The sequence below is a fragment of the Megascapheus bottae genome, chromosome X, assembly GCF_031878675.1.
Source record: "Megascapheus bottae isolate mThoBot1 chromosome X, mThoBot2.hap1, whole genome shotgun sequence".
Lineage (NCBI taxonomy): Eukaryota > Metazoa > Chordata > Mammalia > Rodentia > Geomyidae > Megascapheus > Megascapheus bottae.
Window position 1 is genome coordinate 54,593,559 of NC_143547.1, and position 16,490 is coordinate 54,610,048.

General features: G+C 36.3%; 1 protein-coding gene across 1 annotated transcript in view; it reads right to left on the bottom strand.

Moving 5' to 3' along the window:
* Pof1b (POF1B actin binding protein) overlaps window positions 1-16,490 on the bottom strand; it is an 84,685-nt gene that overhangs the window by 24,286 nt on the left and 43,909 nt on the right. The window lies entirely within an intron of this gene.

The window sequence follows — 16,490 nt, forward strand, 5'->3', positions numbered from 1 at the left end:
ATTCACAGAGCCAGGTGCCAGTGGCTCACATTGTAACCCTAAATACGCAGGAAGCTGAGAACTGAAGATCACGGTTCAAGGCCAATGAAGGCAGAAAATTCCATGGGACTCTTATCTACAGTTAACCACCAGCAAACCAGAAGTGGTGCTGAGGCTCAAAGTGGACTAGCCTTGAGCAAAAGAGCTCATACACCATGAGCACCACCACGAAAAATAACAACAAAATTCACAAGTAGTACGTAGAGAGACTTAGGGAGAGATATTTATGGAAACTGATATAAATCTGTCCATTCAGCTATTCAATATAAAACCTTTAAGTGCTTACACAAATGTTGCCAGGGCCAGCCGGCAGCAAACCAGGGTTCGCAGATTGGGATTCCTGAAATAGGGGCAAGGACTAGGAAAAATTAAAAGAGAGACAAACAGATGGAGTTCGGGAGGTCTGCAGCCCAGGTAAAGACTGCAGCCCAGTTTATTTCAAGTTCCGACCTTAAATACTCTTCTTAAAACTAGGGAACTGCCAGAGGCTACATTCATACAAAATAGTAAACAAGTCACATATAGGATAAATGAGAAAGGATTAACATTGCTTAAACTCATCCTGATAAGAACTGATTGACATTGCTTAAAGTTATCCTGATAAGAGTTACTTCCTTGTGTATACAGTTGTGTAGGTCCAAGGTCAGGTCCAAGGTCATTGACCCCACAGTCAGTCCCCAACATTTTCAGTTTCCTCATATGTTCTTTGCTCCAGCCACAAGAAAATTCACTGTTCTAGGCACACACATGCCTGTTGGATCTTCATTCACTTGCGTCACTACTTAAAATTCCTTTTCTCCTTCCTTCCTGTTACACACACACACACACACACACACACACACACACACACGCACTTTAATTTTATCTATCTTTTGAAACATAGCTTAAAATTTTAATGGAAACAAAGCATGCTAGCCAACTGAGCTAATTAAATTTAGCACTTTGTGTTCAATTATCTTCAACTGTTGTCATACTCTCTTACCAATATAGGTCATGTTGTTTCATCACTGCTACCACAAAAGAAATACAATTAAAAATAAAAATGACTTAGACTTTATATGTATATATGTATATATATATCATAGTATCTTGCACAATACTGATTGAACATTCTAGCTAATCAGTAAAGTATTTGTGAATGTCAAGAAACCACCTATTTGATTAGACATGGCCACACATGCCAATTTATTCTGGAAGGGTTTTTCTCTTAATGGAGACCACAAAGAATGACAAAGAAAGTGAACAATTGTTATAGGCAGCATCTTCTCAAAAATATCATTCTGGTTCCTGTACCTTTTTCCCTCATTAAGAGGGAGAACAGGTAAACTGCAGCAACCATATTGAATGTATTGCAAAGTAGAAAGCTGACATTTGCTCCTCAGTGACAACCACCTCTCAGGAAATGCAGCTCCAAACAGCACAAGTCTTTCTTCAGAATGATCCTAAATACTTACATCCACATTCTCCTTATAGATGCACCTATGTTGCTATCAACCTAGGGCTACTCTAGAAACAAAGCGTCAAAATTATTTCTTTTAATGTATCTTAGCTTGACAAGCCGTTTTCTGTTATACAACTAAACATCTGAAATTGGGTATTCTATGAGGAAAACTTCTTAAAACATAGGGCCTCATGGCAGGTAATGTCACAATATCAGCAGTTTCTATTAAAAAGCAGTCACATGACGAGATATGCAGGTAGTGCAGGGAAAACACCTAAGCTTTCTCTTTTATATAATAAATCTATGAGAACTAATTCAGAGTCTAGTCCATCAAGAACTACCTTAATTCCCCCAAAGTGTGATGCCCCTGATGGCCTCTTCCATTCCTACCTTTTTTTTTTTTTGGTCAGTTGTGCCACTTGAACGCTGGGCCTGGGCACTGTCCCTGAGCTCTTCAGCTAAGGGCTACAGCCCCACTTCCTGTTTTCTAGTGATTAACTAGAGAGTCTCATTAGTGCCTTGACTGGCTTTGAACCTTAATCCTCAGATCTCAGCCTCCTGAGTAGCTAGGATTACAGTCATGAGCTAGTGTTGCCCCACATGAGTCCTACTTTGTAAAGCTTCTCAAACCTCTCAACATCAGCACACTGGGGACAAAACTTCCTGAATAGACTATTTAGGGATAAACTATATCTAAGCCATGGAAATCTAAGTGCAGTGCCAATGTTTTTCCATTGATATTTAGGTTCTAGTCATTTATTTTATTGTTATTATAGAAGTGATATACAAAGGAATTGCAATGACATGAGTCAGATAATGAGTAAATTTCCTGTCACATACTTGTCTTTCCTTCCCTCAATCTCTCCCAGTCCCTCAACTGTCCTTTTCTCTTCATGAGTATTTATTCCAAGCTAACCTTTCCCAGGAGATATTTACTGAGGACATTCAAGTGTTATGTTTCCCGGCTAGAATTTCTAATAACCCATTTAATAGGTTTAGTACTTTGCACATTTCCTCTCTTTGCTGGGAATACTATATTATCACTACATGATATTGCCTCCCCAAATGTTCTCTATTAATTGCTTCCTTAGCTAGAGTGGAAATGCACTATACCTCTGTGTATTTTGGAGATTTGCAAGATAGGAACTGAAGTAGTCACTATTTTATTTCCTTAGTGAAATGACATGCAACAATGCAACCAAAAGTTCAGAAAATATGGTATTTGCTAGGAAAAAATGAAAGGATTAAAAGTAAAAAATGAGTTCTTTTGGCAAAAGAAATTCAGAAAAGCTAGACACAAAATAGCACTCTTGTATAAGTTTATTCTTTCTGAGTTTTTAATAGTCTCCAGTGTGCAAGAACAATTGATTAAAACCTCAAATTTGGTTGGGTTCAAAATTTGAAGGAGTAAAGACTGAAGAAAGATAGATTCTTGTATATTGCAAAGTCTGTGATAGGATTATCACTCAATATTAGGTTAAAATTTCTTCATCATGAACTGGGATATACCAGTTAGCAATGTTTTCGATTACTGAGTCAACTCCTTACATCTTCTTGATTTTATTGAAATTGTTTATGGGTGTGTTTCAACATAACTTTTAGAATGGGACTGAAGTCTTATTCTTGTTGCCTTGAGAAAAGCAAGATAAGGCATCTCCCCAAAATATTAATACCTTGGGCAAAAAGAATGTGCATTAATAGATGGCACTTCTCTCTCTCTCTCTCCCACTCCTCTTCACTCCGCACACACACAGACACACAGACACACACACACACACACACACACACACACACACACACACACAGTTTTACATAATCTTTTATTTCCCCCCACAGTTTATAGGCATCAATTAGTTGTAAAAGGAGGCTTCATCTTGACATATATTCAAACATGTCTATTGATCAGACTGATCCCCTCCCTCACTCTCCTTCCTTTCCCCAGATATCCTTTCCAAAACAACCTCAACCTCCCATGTTCACACTTGTATATCCACTTTAACCATATCCACTTTCATTTACCCTGTCCATCTTCCTCACTAGTACCCATATTTGTTTTAAATTCCTGCCATTTTGGGGGTACATGTTAATTGTTCAAAGAAGTATTTCCCTATGATATTTAACACATGTTTACTTTCATCAGCTTGACTTCCTGGCTTACTCTTGCTTAGCTCAGCTCCCATATGCATTAATTGAGAGACCACTCTCAAATATCAGTCATGGATAATAAATTTAGTTGCTCACATATGAGAAGTAAACTAGATTATAGAGAATAGTGGTTCCCAAGTACTCAAAATATGGAATTTCTTCAAAAAAATCACAAAACTTTAATACTAAAGATTCTTGAATGTGCACCAAAGGACATTAATCACAGAGAAGTTCAATGAAATTTAGGTATATAACATTTGAACAACTGAGTAAACAGTAATTTGTGTCTTCCTATTTTGCATTACAGGAAGCAGGGGCCCTAGTAAGAGAAGAAGCATAAGATCACACAAAATATCAGCTCCTTTGGGACAAGGCAAAGGCAGTACTCAGAGGAAAATTCATAGCTCTGAGACCCTACAATAACAACTTGGAAAAATCGCAAAACAACAATTTAATGTGTCACCTTAAGCTCCTGGAACAAGATCAACAAACCAACCCAAATCCCACTAGAAGGAAGCAAATTATTAAAATCAAAGCAGAATTAAATGATTTGGAGTCTAAAAAAACTATAGAAAGATTGAACAAAACAAGGAGTTGGTACTTTGAAAAAATTAACAAAATTGACAGACCCTTAGCAAATCTTACCAAAAAAAGAAGAGAGCATACCAGAATAAACGAAATCACAGACGAAAATGGTAATATCACGACAGAAATTACCAAGATCCAGAATATCATGAGGGAATATTTCTCAAACCTTTATGCCAACAAATTTGAGAATCTAGAAGAAATGGGTGAATTCCTAGCCAATATTAACATACCCACACTGAACCAAGAAGAAGTAACCCAAATAAACAGACCTATTTCAAGCACTGAAATAGAAATGGCAATAAGAGACCTTCCACCTAAGAAAAGCCCAGGGCCAGATGGATTCACAGCTATATTCTATAAGGCTTTCAAAGCAGAGCTCACACCAATACATCTCAAGCTCTTAAATGAAATTGAAAATGAAGGCTCTTTACCAAACTCATTCTATGAAGCCAGTATAATCCTCATCTCCAAACCAGATAGAGATTCATCAAAGAAAGAGAACTATAGACCTATTTCTTTGATGAATATTGATGCAAAACCTCTCAACAAAATACTGGCCAACCATCTAAAACAACTCATCAAAAAATTATATACTATGATCAAACAGGATTCATCACAGGGAGGCAAAGCTGGTTCAACATATGCAAATCAATTAATATAATTCAACACATCAACAGGAGCAAGGACAAAAATCACATGATTGTCTCAATAGATGCAGAAAAGGCATTTGACAAGATCCAACACCCCTTTATGTTAAAAGCTGTGGAGAAACTAGGAATCCATGGAACATTCCTCAGTATAATAAAGGCTGTGTATGACAAACCCACAGCTAGGATTATACTTAATGGCGAAAAGCTAAAGCCATTCCCTCTAAAATCAGGAATGAGTAAAGGATGCCCACTCTCTCCACTCCTCTTTAACATAGTATTAGAATTCCTAGCCAGTGCAATAAGGCAAGAAGCAAGCACAAAGGGGATCCAAATAGGGAAAGAGGAAGTAAAACTTTCCCTCTTTGCAGATGACATGATTCTGTATTTAAAGAATCCTATAGACTCCACTCCCAAGCTCCTTGAGCTGATTCAAAACTTTGGAAGGGTAGTAGGGTATAAAATTAACCCTCAAAAATCAACTGCCTTCCTCTCTGCCAACAGTGAGAGTAACTAGGCAACAGTTAGGAAACAACTCCTTTTGCAATAGCCTCAAAGAAAATAAAGTACCTAGGAATTAACTTAACTAAGAATGTAAAGGAACTTTTTGATGAAAACATTAAAACCCTGAAAAAGGAAATTAAAGCAGAAGTGAGGAAATAGAAAAACCTCCCATGCTCGTGGATTCGAAGAATCAACATCGTGAAAATGACAATCTTGCCAAAGGCTATCTACAAATTCAATGCAATACCCATCATTATCCCAATGTCATTCTTTAAAGAAATAGAAGAGGCAATCCAAAATTTCATATGGAATAATAAAAGACCCCGTATAGCAAAACACTTCTTAGCAGAAGAACAGCGCAGGAGAAATTTCAATACCAAACTTTAGACTCTATTACAGAGCTAAAAATCATCTAAACATCTTGGTTTGAAGACCAATGGAATAGAACTGAGGACCCAGATATTAAACCACAGACCTATGGCCACCTAATCTTTGACAAGGCAGCCAAAAAAATAGAATGGAAGAAAGACAGCCCCTTCAACAAGTGGTGCTAGCAGAACTGGATAAGCTCATGCAGAAAACTAAAATTGGATCCTTCTTTGTCACCCTGCCCAAGAATTAACTCCAAATGAATCAAAGACCTGAAGATAAAAGCTGACACACTGAAAACTTTACAAGAATGAATAGGAGATACACTAGGCCTCCTTGGCACAGGTCGAAACTTTCTTAATAAGGACCAAGAAACACAACAAATCAGAGAAAGTCTGGATAATGGGACTGCATTAAACTGCAGAGCTTCTGCATGGCAAAGGACATACCTAGTCAATTAACTAGAAAGACTACAGAATTGTAGAAGATCTTCACTAACCATACAACAGACAAAGGCCTCATACCTAAAATATATCAACAGCTCAAAAAATTGAATCACCCCAAAACTAATTTCCAAAAAACAACCATCCCATTAAAAGACGGGCCAAAGACTTAGAGTCTTCTCTGAAGAAGAAACAAAAATAGCCTATAGACACATGAAGAAATGCTCAATATCTCTGGTCATAAAAGAAATGCAAATCAAAACAACTCTAAGATTCCACCTCACTCCAGTTAGAATGGCCAGGATCAAGAAATCTAGTAACAACAGATGTAGGAAGGGGTCACTACTACACTGCTGGTGGGAATGCAAACTTGTTCAACCACTGTGGAAAGCAGTATGGCAGTTCCTCAAAAGACTAAACATAGAGCTCCCCTATGACCCAGCAATTCCACTACTAGGCATTTACCCAATTGTCCAGAAACAAGGTCAAACTAAATCCACTAGCACATCGATGTTCATTGCAGCACTATTTACCATAACAAAGGTATGGAACCAACCCCGATGTCCCTCAGTTGATGAGTGGATCAACAAGATGTGGTATTTGTACACAATGGAATTCTATGCTGCTGTCACAAAGAATGACATTGCCCAATTGTTAGGAAATGGAAAGACTTAGAAAAAATCATATTAAGTGAAGTAAGCCAGACTCAAAGGAAGATAGGCTCAATGGTTTCCCTCATTTGTCATAATCAGTAGAAACCTTGGGCTCTCCTAGCAGAGATTTGCAATAGAGCAAAACCTTGATACAAAAGGCCATATAGTAGGACACTAAATGAAAGGATCTCTAGGATATAGAAAAAAAAGCCTATAATGAGTGATTGTTGTCCTTAACATACTACGTTATCTCTCATCTCTTTTGCTATCCCTTGTTTATCTCATATTGTTACAGTATCTCACTTTGTTATCTGATATATTGGATATATTTGTATTTGGTTATTTGAAATTCGATAGGGAAGGGGGGAAAACAAGATGAGCGGTGGGGGTGGGGGGGAGGGAAATGGGCACCAAGACATGAGGAAGGATATCAATGTACATGAATTAATGTACCTTCTATCTGGCAAATATAATGTAACCCTTCTATTAATTACAATAAAAATATATGAAAATAATAAAATGCAGATCTTGTTATCTGCAACAGATTTGTGCTTCAATGAATGACCTAATGTAACTTTTATGTGAATAAGTTTGATGGCAAAACATTATAATAAAGTAAAATGAAATTCGAAGACATGTCTCTAAGTTGTGGGTTAATTGCTGAACATTTGTGGACCATAGTTTCCTCAAACTGTGAAATGCAGGTAATATATTACCTATTTTACAAAATGTTGTAAGGATGAAATAAAATTAAATGTGGCTGTGAGGAAAAGGTACTTTGTATTGTTAAATCATATCACAAATAATTATTTAATAAAGGGTATAGACAGTTGCTTGTTGGAATAGTAATAGAATGAATGGTAATAAATTGCTTAGTTTTCCGAGAGTCTCTTAATTGTGTCACATAGATGGTTATGTATCTTACCTAGTATAATCTCAGTATACTAAGTACTAAATAAACACTTGCTGGAAACCTTCCTCATCATAAAATAGCAATAATGCTGTTCTGTTCCTACTTGCCTTGTTATTTGAAAGATATATTAGGGACATTCTTTCAATAGGCTAATCTTACACTGAGGAAGTTTTAATCAAAGATCAAATGGGGCCTATGTATTAAGAAGAATAGAAAGAAAAAAACATTGGAAGAAATGTTTTAAGAAAGAACACAGAAATGCCTTGTAATGAAACCAATCAAAGCTGTCCTGACTTCCTTTTAGGGTGTGGGAATGTGTGTTATGCATGTGCAGATTTTCACAGTAGGTTATAAAATACTGTGAGTTTACTCACAACCAATGAAACATCAGGTAGGTGTTTTGGAGTATCCTAATGCATATGGATGAGTGAAAAATAATATCTGCAGCAACTTAAATTATTCTGACTCATATTTTGGCATAATGTAAATTCAATGTCAAGAATTTATGAAACTTTTCCCCTATGAAGAGTGGAAATTAATTTTTTTTATTTTTCTTTCTTTTCTTTTCTTTTTCTTCCTTTTTTTTGAAGAGTGGAAATTTTATAGTGAGTCATGTTTTCCTGTTGGTTGCCAGCTCCCTGGAAACCAAGTTTTTAATTCAGTTTACAGATAAAACCCTGTAGTGTACTTCTCCTTCTGGTTTTATCACTCCATTGTATTTATACTATCACTGGCACAATTTTGGTATTCCTCATTGTCTTATTAACAAATCATTTGAAATTTTCTGTAACAAGTTGAGATGTATATAGAATGTGTATAGAGTGTATATATAGAATGTATAAAGAGTGTCTATAGAAAATAATTTCTAGTTGATACATTTTTTAGATATATAACTTTTGGTAATACCTTTGTTGTTACCTTTATCTCTTCTTCACCTCTGTCATTTTTCTATTCTGACAATCTTTAGTATATCAGTTATTCAAAGTCTGAAAATACTCATGTTATATTGACAAGACCTGTGGGTAAATGTACTGCTCAGAAACACTAGCAGTTTGTAATGTAATTTTTTATGTGCTTTTCTTACTTTTCTTAACACCAAGCTTCACTATGTAATTCAGGCTAATGCTGAACATGCTACATAGCCCAGACTGGCTATGAAATCTTGATCTTCATATTTATGCGTCTGTGTGCTGGGTTTATAGGCATGCAAACTATGCCTGCCTATTCTACGATATTCTCTTAAATCCAGGTCTACAATCTGAACCCAAGAGCTCAGTGTCTGGAGTCATGTATTCATACAGCACACATTTTATTGAGAAGTTACAAATCATTGTCCTAAAGTATGGTCCCAAGCACCACAAGAAAGAAAAAAAAACATTTAAAAACTTGGAAAAAAATTCTTTCTTCCCTCTATGCCTTTATGACTTTTGTAATCTTTTAGAAGAGCTGAGACATAAATCTAAATAACTTTAAAGATTAAACTAATTGATAAGAGACAGATATTAAGAGAGATCTGAGAAAAAACCTTGACTTCCATTCTATTTAAAATCACTAAGTTATATCAAATTATTAGTTTTACAGTGGCAAAGTCAAGGAAAAAACCTTAAATGATGTTAAATTTTAAGTCATAGCACCCTGGGGATAGGTGACACAATAAAGTTGAAATGGTCAGTGTGAAGGCAGCTAAGTAGACATGTCATGCAAGCAAACAGAATTATAGATTGTAGAATTCTTACAGTTCATGTAAGAAAGACAGTTTGGGGGATGGTTGATGGAGCAGTAGTAGTGGAAATTTGAAATCTTACTGTCAAAAGAGAGGTTAAAAAGAAGGAGATAATGATGGTGTCTTGATAAACTGAAGAAAAGCCTGAAAAGAGAATTTAAAAGCAGAAGTACATTGTAGTGGGATGAAAGTGGAACAAGAACAGAATGGATAAACAGTGTAGAAGCAATAAGAGGCACAGTAAAGGAAATTGAATTTGACAACTAGAAGGTCAACTAAAGGAGCTTCAGGAACACAGTGAAGAATCTAGTTGGCAAAGTGTTGAGGTGGTGTGGATACAATAGCAGTGAGCATGTCTTCCTGCTCTGGAAAATTTTCAAGTCAAGGAAACAAAGATAATGGTATCATGTCCATAGAATACTATGGTCATGAACAAAGTTGCCTTGAAGACAAAAATTTGAGTCTTAATTTTTGACTGAAAAGAATCAGAATTTTTCTGAAAGAGTGTAGAAATTCTTCTGGGAAATGGGCACTGAAAAGGGCAAATTGTGCTTTCTGAACCAGTAGTATTAATATAATCAGGAAATCTTGAAATGCAAATTATTTGGGCCCACCAATCTCCACTTTCAAATAGTTCTGGTGCACCCCACAGTTTGAAATCTACTGCCTATTTGTAGCATATAGCAAGACCTCCTTTGAAGAGGGACATAATAGCAGTGGGATTTTGGATTGGAAAGATAAAGATTAAACATTAAGTGTTACCTAAGCAAGTAAATTAGAATTAATAAAAAGGACTGCCTAGCACTGAAGAGTACATGAGTCTAGTCTGGGAGTCTGACTTGTTTTCTTGTCAGTGATGGGGCTTAAAATTAGGGCCTAAAATTAGGGCCAAGGCCAATGTTCTACCACTTTGATCTAGTTTTTCTGCTGGTTAACTAGAGGTAAGTGTCTCACTTTCTTTACCAGGCTGGCTTTGAACCACTATCCTCAGCTCTCAGCTGCCTAAGTAGCTAGGATTACAGGTATGAACCACCAATGCCTGGATGGGATCTTTTATCATCACAATGTAACGTCAAAATCTTGGGATAGAGAAGGTGGAAAGTTGTCAGGCAAAAGGGGCTCACACCTATAACCCATGCTACTCAGGAGGTTGAGACCTAAGGAACATGGTTCAAAGTCAATCCAAGCAAGGAAGTTTATGAGACTCTTATCTCTAACTACCAAAATACCAAAAGTGGAGCTGTGTCTCCTTGAGCAAAAAAGTCCAGAAACAGCTTCCACTCCCTGAGTTAAAGCCCCACAACAGTCACACACACCAAAAAGAAAGTGGATCATTGTGTATAAAATATGAAGTTAACAAAGTAAGGAAAGTCTAAGAAAAGGCAACAAAAAAATCCATGTGTTTCTAGCAAGAGCATTGTTGAATTGCCAGACAATGTAAACCAGCACAATTTAGAAGTGAGAACTGGAAAACCTAATGAGTGCAAGCCTATGTAGAGATCACAGTAGAAGAGGAAATAATAATGATAAAATAGTAAGATAATGAGACATTAAATAGTCTCAAATGACAATATAAGTTGGATAGTGGCCTAAACGTCTTGTGTACTGAAGATGAAGAAATGCCTATAGACATAGGTGGTAACACTCTCTTGGGTGATGGCAGGGCAGGGCTCAGAGGGAAGAGGAGAGAAGATTGTAAGCTCTTTGATGAAACTGCTGAAAGATGTGGAGAATGACCAGGTCAGTAGCCAGATGCAATTTGAATCAAAGTGTTATATGTACGTGTGATATGTGTGTATGTGTGTGCACGTGCACATTGCAAAATTTTAAGCAGAAAAGGTTGAGAGAGGGCTGATCAAAACACATGAGAACATTGGACCATTTAACATTATATAAAATTCTCTTGAGAAAATAATAAGCAATGGACACCCGAAAAACAATAAATAATTTGAACTTCCTTTATAAATAAAGCTATTTAATCTTCCTTCTCACCCTGATGAGAATGGCTGTCATCAAGAAAATAACAAATACTGGTGAAGTACAAAATATGTATGTATGACAAGAGAATATTGAAGGGCCAGGAGCATGGCCTGGTGGTAGAGTACATGCATGAAGCCCTGAGTTTGTTTCCTCGGTACCATATATAATATATAGAAAAAGCTGAAAGTGGTGCTGTGGCTCAAGGGGAAGAACACTAGCCTTGAGAAAGCCCAAGGACAGGCCCTGAGTTCAAGCCTAAGAAAAAAAGGATAGAATAATGAAACCTGTTAACATTATAAAAACAAATTGATTCAGAAATAATATTTCATGGCAAAAATAATGCTAACACTGGACATTGAGTTAGGCAATAAGAAATATGGAAAGTATATTGGCATGGTAGAAGGGAAGAAAACAATCATTTTTAAAAAGTGAATGTGGGTGCTGGTAGTTCATGGCGGTAATCCTAGCTACTCAGTAGCTGAAATCTGAGGAACATGGCTCAAAGCCAGTTTAGGCAGGAAACGCTGTGAGACACATACCTCGAAGAGATAATAGATAACCGCCAAAAAAAATCCAGAAGTGGAGCCCTGGCTCAAAGTGGCAGAGCAGTAGTCTTGAGCAAATATGCTCAAGGACAGTGCTCAGGCTCTGAGTTCAAGCCTCATGACAAAAAAAACCCTAAGAACAAAAAACAAAAATAGAAAATACCTGACTCTCCATGAAACAGAATGATCAGCAAATAATAGAGATAGATGATGAATCAAAAAATAGCATGATTACAGGCATATTGTTTCAGTATAGAGAGGTACATTCAGACAAAACTAAGACTAGAAGATGGGGATTGAACAGGGTTGGGATGAAGTATTTCACTTTTTCAGATAAGTAACTATTATTTTGCTAGAACAATGAGCACCAATTTCTAAAAGAAGAGATAGGAAACATTGAAAAAATGAATGTAAAAGAAATAAATAAGAGTTTGACACAAATGAAAAGTTCAAAAGGACACCACAGCAGAAGGTTGCAAGCAATTAGCAGGAGACAGACAAAGTGCTGTTGGAAAAATATAAATCCTCAAAAGACAGAAACTAAAATTGTAAAAGGAATCATGGGAAAAAGACACTTGCACACAGGGTACCAAGCTTTAATAATAGTAATGAAGAAGTCAATAGGTATAAGGAAACAATTGAGCCTGATGTTAATCAGTGGAGGGTGCTGATTTTACTTAACTAAGCAGCCACCTCATTTCATTAGTCAAGGACTAATGTAAAAATAAACACTATCTCTAGCTGCCTGAATACTTCCAAGAAAAAGCACTTAACACTCCGATCTGTGTTACATAATAACAAAAACTGATGTTTTTCTTGTGGGGAGGGGGAATGGGGTTTGGCCTCAGCCTGGGCACTGTCCCTGAGTTCTTCAGCTCAAGGCTACCACCCTACCCCTTGAGCCACAGCACCACTTCTGGTTTTCTGGTGGTTAATTGGAGATAAGTCTCATGGTCTTTAGTGCCCTGGCTGGCTTTGAACTGCGATTCTCAGATCTCAAGTTCCTGAGTAGCTAGGGTTACAGGTGTGAGCAACCACGCCTGGCCAAAAACTGAATTTTTCAATGTTGGAAATAGGCAGCCTAGTAAATGGAAGTGTTTTTCCATTAGCAATAGCACTATCCAAATGAGCAAGACATTTCCCTTGCCACCTTCCCATGACCTAAAATGTTACCTAGGAGCCTCAAGGCAAATGGAAGTGAATTTTACACACAATACATGATAATTATTTCATCTGGATGGCAACTTCTAAAATATGTTCAGCTGAGCTTTGCCCTGTCATTACCTTGTGAAATTATCTCTTTCTTGCTAATGGAAGAAGAATGATCATGTCATGTTGTTCTTAATTTCCCTGGAGAAGAATACATGGCTGGAGATATTTTTAAACTGAAACTAAAATGATTCTGCTAGGGAGAAACTATGGAAAACACATATACCTAGTTTTTTTAAAATATAAAACTATGTTTTTTAAACCACATTTTGAAAGCTATTGCAGCATCTTTTCCTTGAGAGAAAACATTGTAAAAGTGATTTAGTTTGATCTAAAAATAGCAAATGTTGTTCAGTGGCAGAACACAGCATTTATCATTTTCAAGACCCTGAGTTCCATCTCAAGCATCATGAAAACCAGTAGGGCAATGTAACTGATTTCTTTTATCAATACTTTGAAACATCTGGGGGACTTAGTTTGGAGAAGAAAAGGTCAAGAATTAAAGATTCTTGTGGATACCTACTTTGTGGTTGACACTAAGCTAGATGATGTATTTTACCTAATGAATCCGCTCCTTATTGTACACTATTGTATGATTCTTTCCTTGTTATAGTTGAAGAAACTGAGGTTCAATCTAGTTAATTACTGAAGGTAATGGAGTTCAACGGAATTAGGGTTTTGTTTGCTTTTTGCCTTGTGCCTGTCCCAGAGCTTGAACTCAGAGTCTGGGCACTGTCCTTGGGCTTCTTTTTTTATCAAGACTACTCCTCTACCACTTGAGTCACAGTGCCACTTCCAGCTTTTCCTGAATTGTTCATAGCAGATGAATTTCACAGGCTTTCCTTCCCAGACTGGCTACAAATCCAATGGTGATCCTCAGATGTCAGCCTCCTGAATAGCTAGGATTACAGATGTGGGGTGCTGGCACCTGACATAGAATTAATTTATGTAAAATCAGATAATTGAAGTGAAAATCTGTATCATTTCCACTTTACCTTGCTATCCTTAATCTAAAGCTTTAAACACAAAGTTTCAAAATGGGATGCAGCCTTAGTTTTAAAAGAGCTTAACTTCATGAAGGAGGGTGTGGAGTAAAAGTACCTTAGATACACGTGTGAAAATTTAACAATGGAGATTATTGATGCTGGCTCGGGAAAGGGGGATAAAGGACAGTGATAGAGGAAAGGAGTCTGTTCAAGGTAATATATATATATATATATATGTGTGTGTGTGTGTGTGTGTGTGTGTGTCCAAGTGAAACCTACTCATACAATTAATTAATATTACTACTGTTACCTAAGTATGTAGGTATGCATGCATGCATAATAGGTGTTTCTGCACTACCATATAAAGAGATTCTCACATCCAGCTGTTACAAGAACAGGGGACATTTGAAATCAAGAAGAAGCCTACTTTAGAGAAATTTCTCTTTATACTCCTTGGTCCATGTGTTCTGTGTCCAAACAAAACTACCTTCACCAAATACTAAAAGCAGACAAATTGTTTCTAAAGAGAAATTCTCCAACCAAAAAGCTTACTAAAGTTTATCAAAGCTAAATAGGAAACTTAAACTGTAGCCTGAACAATACAATGGAAGATGCCTGCTTTCTAAGTAGATAATAATTTTGTCTGGTCAAATTTCTAGATTTTCTAAGCTTATCAAAGATATCACAACATTACTGTTCATGCTGGACAAATTCCCAATCCTGTTATATTGTTCACATCTCTGATCATTGTCCATCACACTATTACTAAAGTTTATATTCTAATCTAGACACTTTTCATTTTGTAGTCTTTATAGTTTATTTAAAACTTACAATGTATTTTTTTAGCCTTTACAACAACTGTGTGAATTTTATGAATGAAATTGTTGCAGAGGAACTCAGTATTTTTAAAATCAATAGCTTAAAGGAATAAGGCTAGAAATGAAATCTAGAGCTTATCCCGAAGTTAGTCTACTTTCTATTACGTCTCTAATGCCTCCTTAACAGTGATCATCTTCTGAATTTATGTATAAGTGTGGCATTACCACATACTGTACTGTCTATGTAAAATATTGCAGGTAATGTATGATGATGAGAAGAAAATTAATCAATGCTCTTCTACCTGACACAAAACTATTCCACTTAACCTTGTAAAGCACACCTATCTGAATTTATCCACGCAGTAGCCTACTAATGACAGCCTAAAACATTTTAATTAGTCATTTCACTATTTCAAGCATTATGACCTAGCCTTAATGGATCATTCTAACACTATATATTCATATGTCTATATCATCTTCCTTTCCATACAAATCAAACCACTCAATATGTACTTTGCAAAACCTATTACTTTGTTCATGTAATTTCCTCTGTCTTGGATATTGTCTTCATGAAAAATGCTACATCATTAGAGAAAATTCTGCCCATTTTTCAGAATACAGGTCTTGTCCTACTTTCTGAATGAATTTTATCTCCCAGCTAAAATTATTTTTCTCTTTGATTCCCAACAGATGTTGTTCATCCCTCTTTTGTGGTACAACTAGATGACATTTCATGTGTGCATTACATTTTATATGGTTGTTACACTTTCTCCAGTAGAGGAGAAATTTAAGGCAAAGCAAAACTATGGATTAGATTGAGCTGCATGAAGTTGTTGAGATGTGACCATTTTAACATTTATAACAATTTCAAATGATTTAATGTAATAAAATGGTTCTGTATGATCATCACTAATCCAATTATATAAGAAATTTAACTTCCCCTGGGTTGTACTTTAGAGCTATCTCAAAGCCTAGTATTTTCATGTAGACTATCAGAGGAAAGACAACTTCAGGCTTTTTCTTATGTTGAAAAAGCACAATTTGAAGAAATATATTTGAAAAAAAAGAATAGATTTTAAGCCATTTATAGCTCTTTTTGGCCAATATAACCGAAGTGCATATTTCAAAATTCCCTATAAATCATCTCACATATATCTAATACAAAAGAATCTTAATTAATTAATTAATTATTTTTTGCCAGTCCTGGGGCTTGAACTCAGGGCCTAGGCTCTGTCTCTGATCCTCTCTGTGCTCAAGGTAAGAGCTCTACCACTTGAGTCATAGCAACACTTCTGCCTTTTTCTGTGTATTTGCTACCAAGGAATTGACCCCAGGGCTTTGTGCATGCTAGGCAAGCACTATACCACTAGGCCACAATCCTGGCCTCCAAATTCTTATATTAGAAGTCTCTTACCTAATTTTTAATTCTTTTTATTGCCTTCTAGAGTTGCCCGTGTAATAGGTTAATTTTAGAACATGAAAAACAC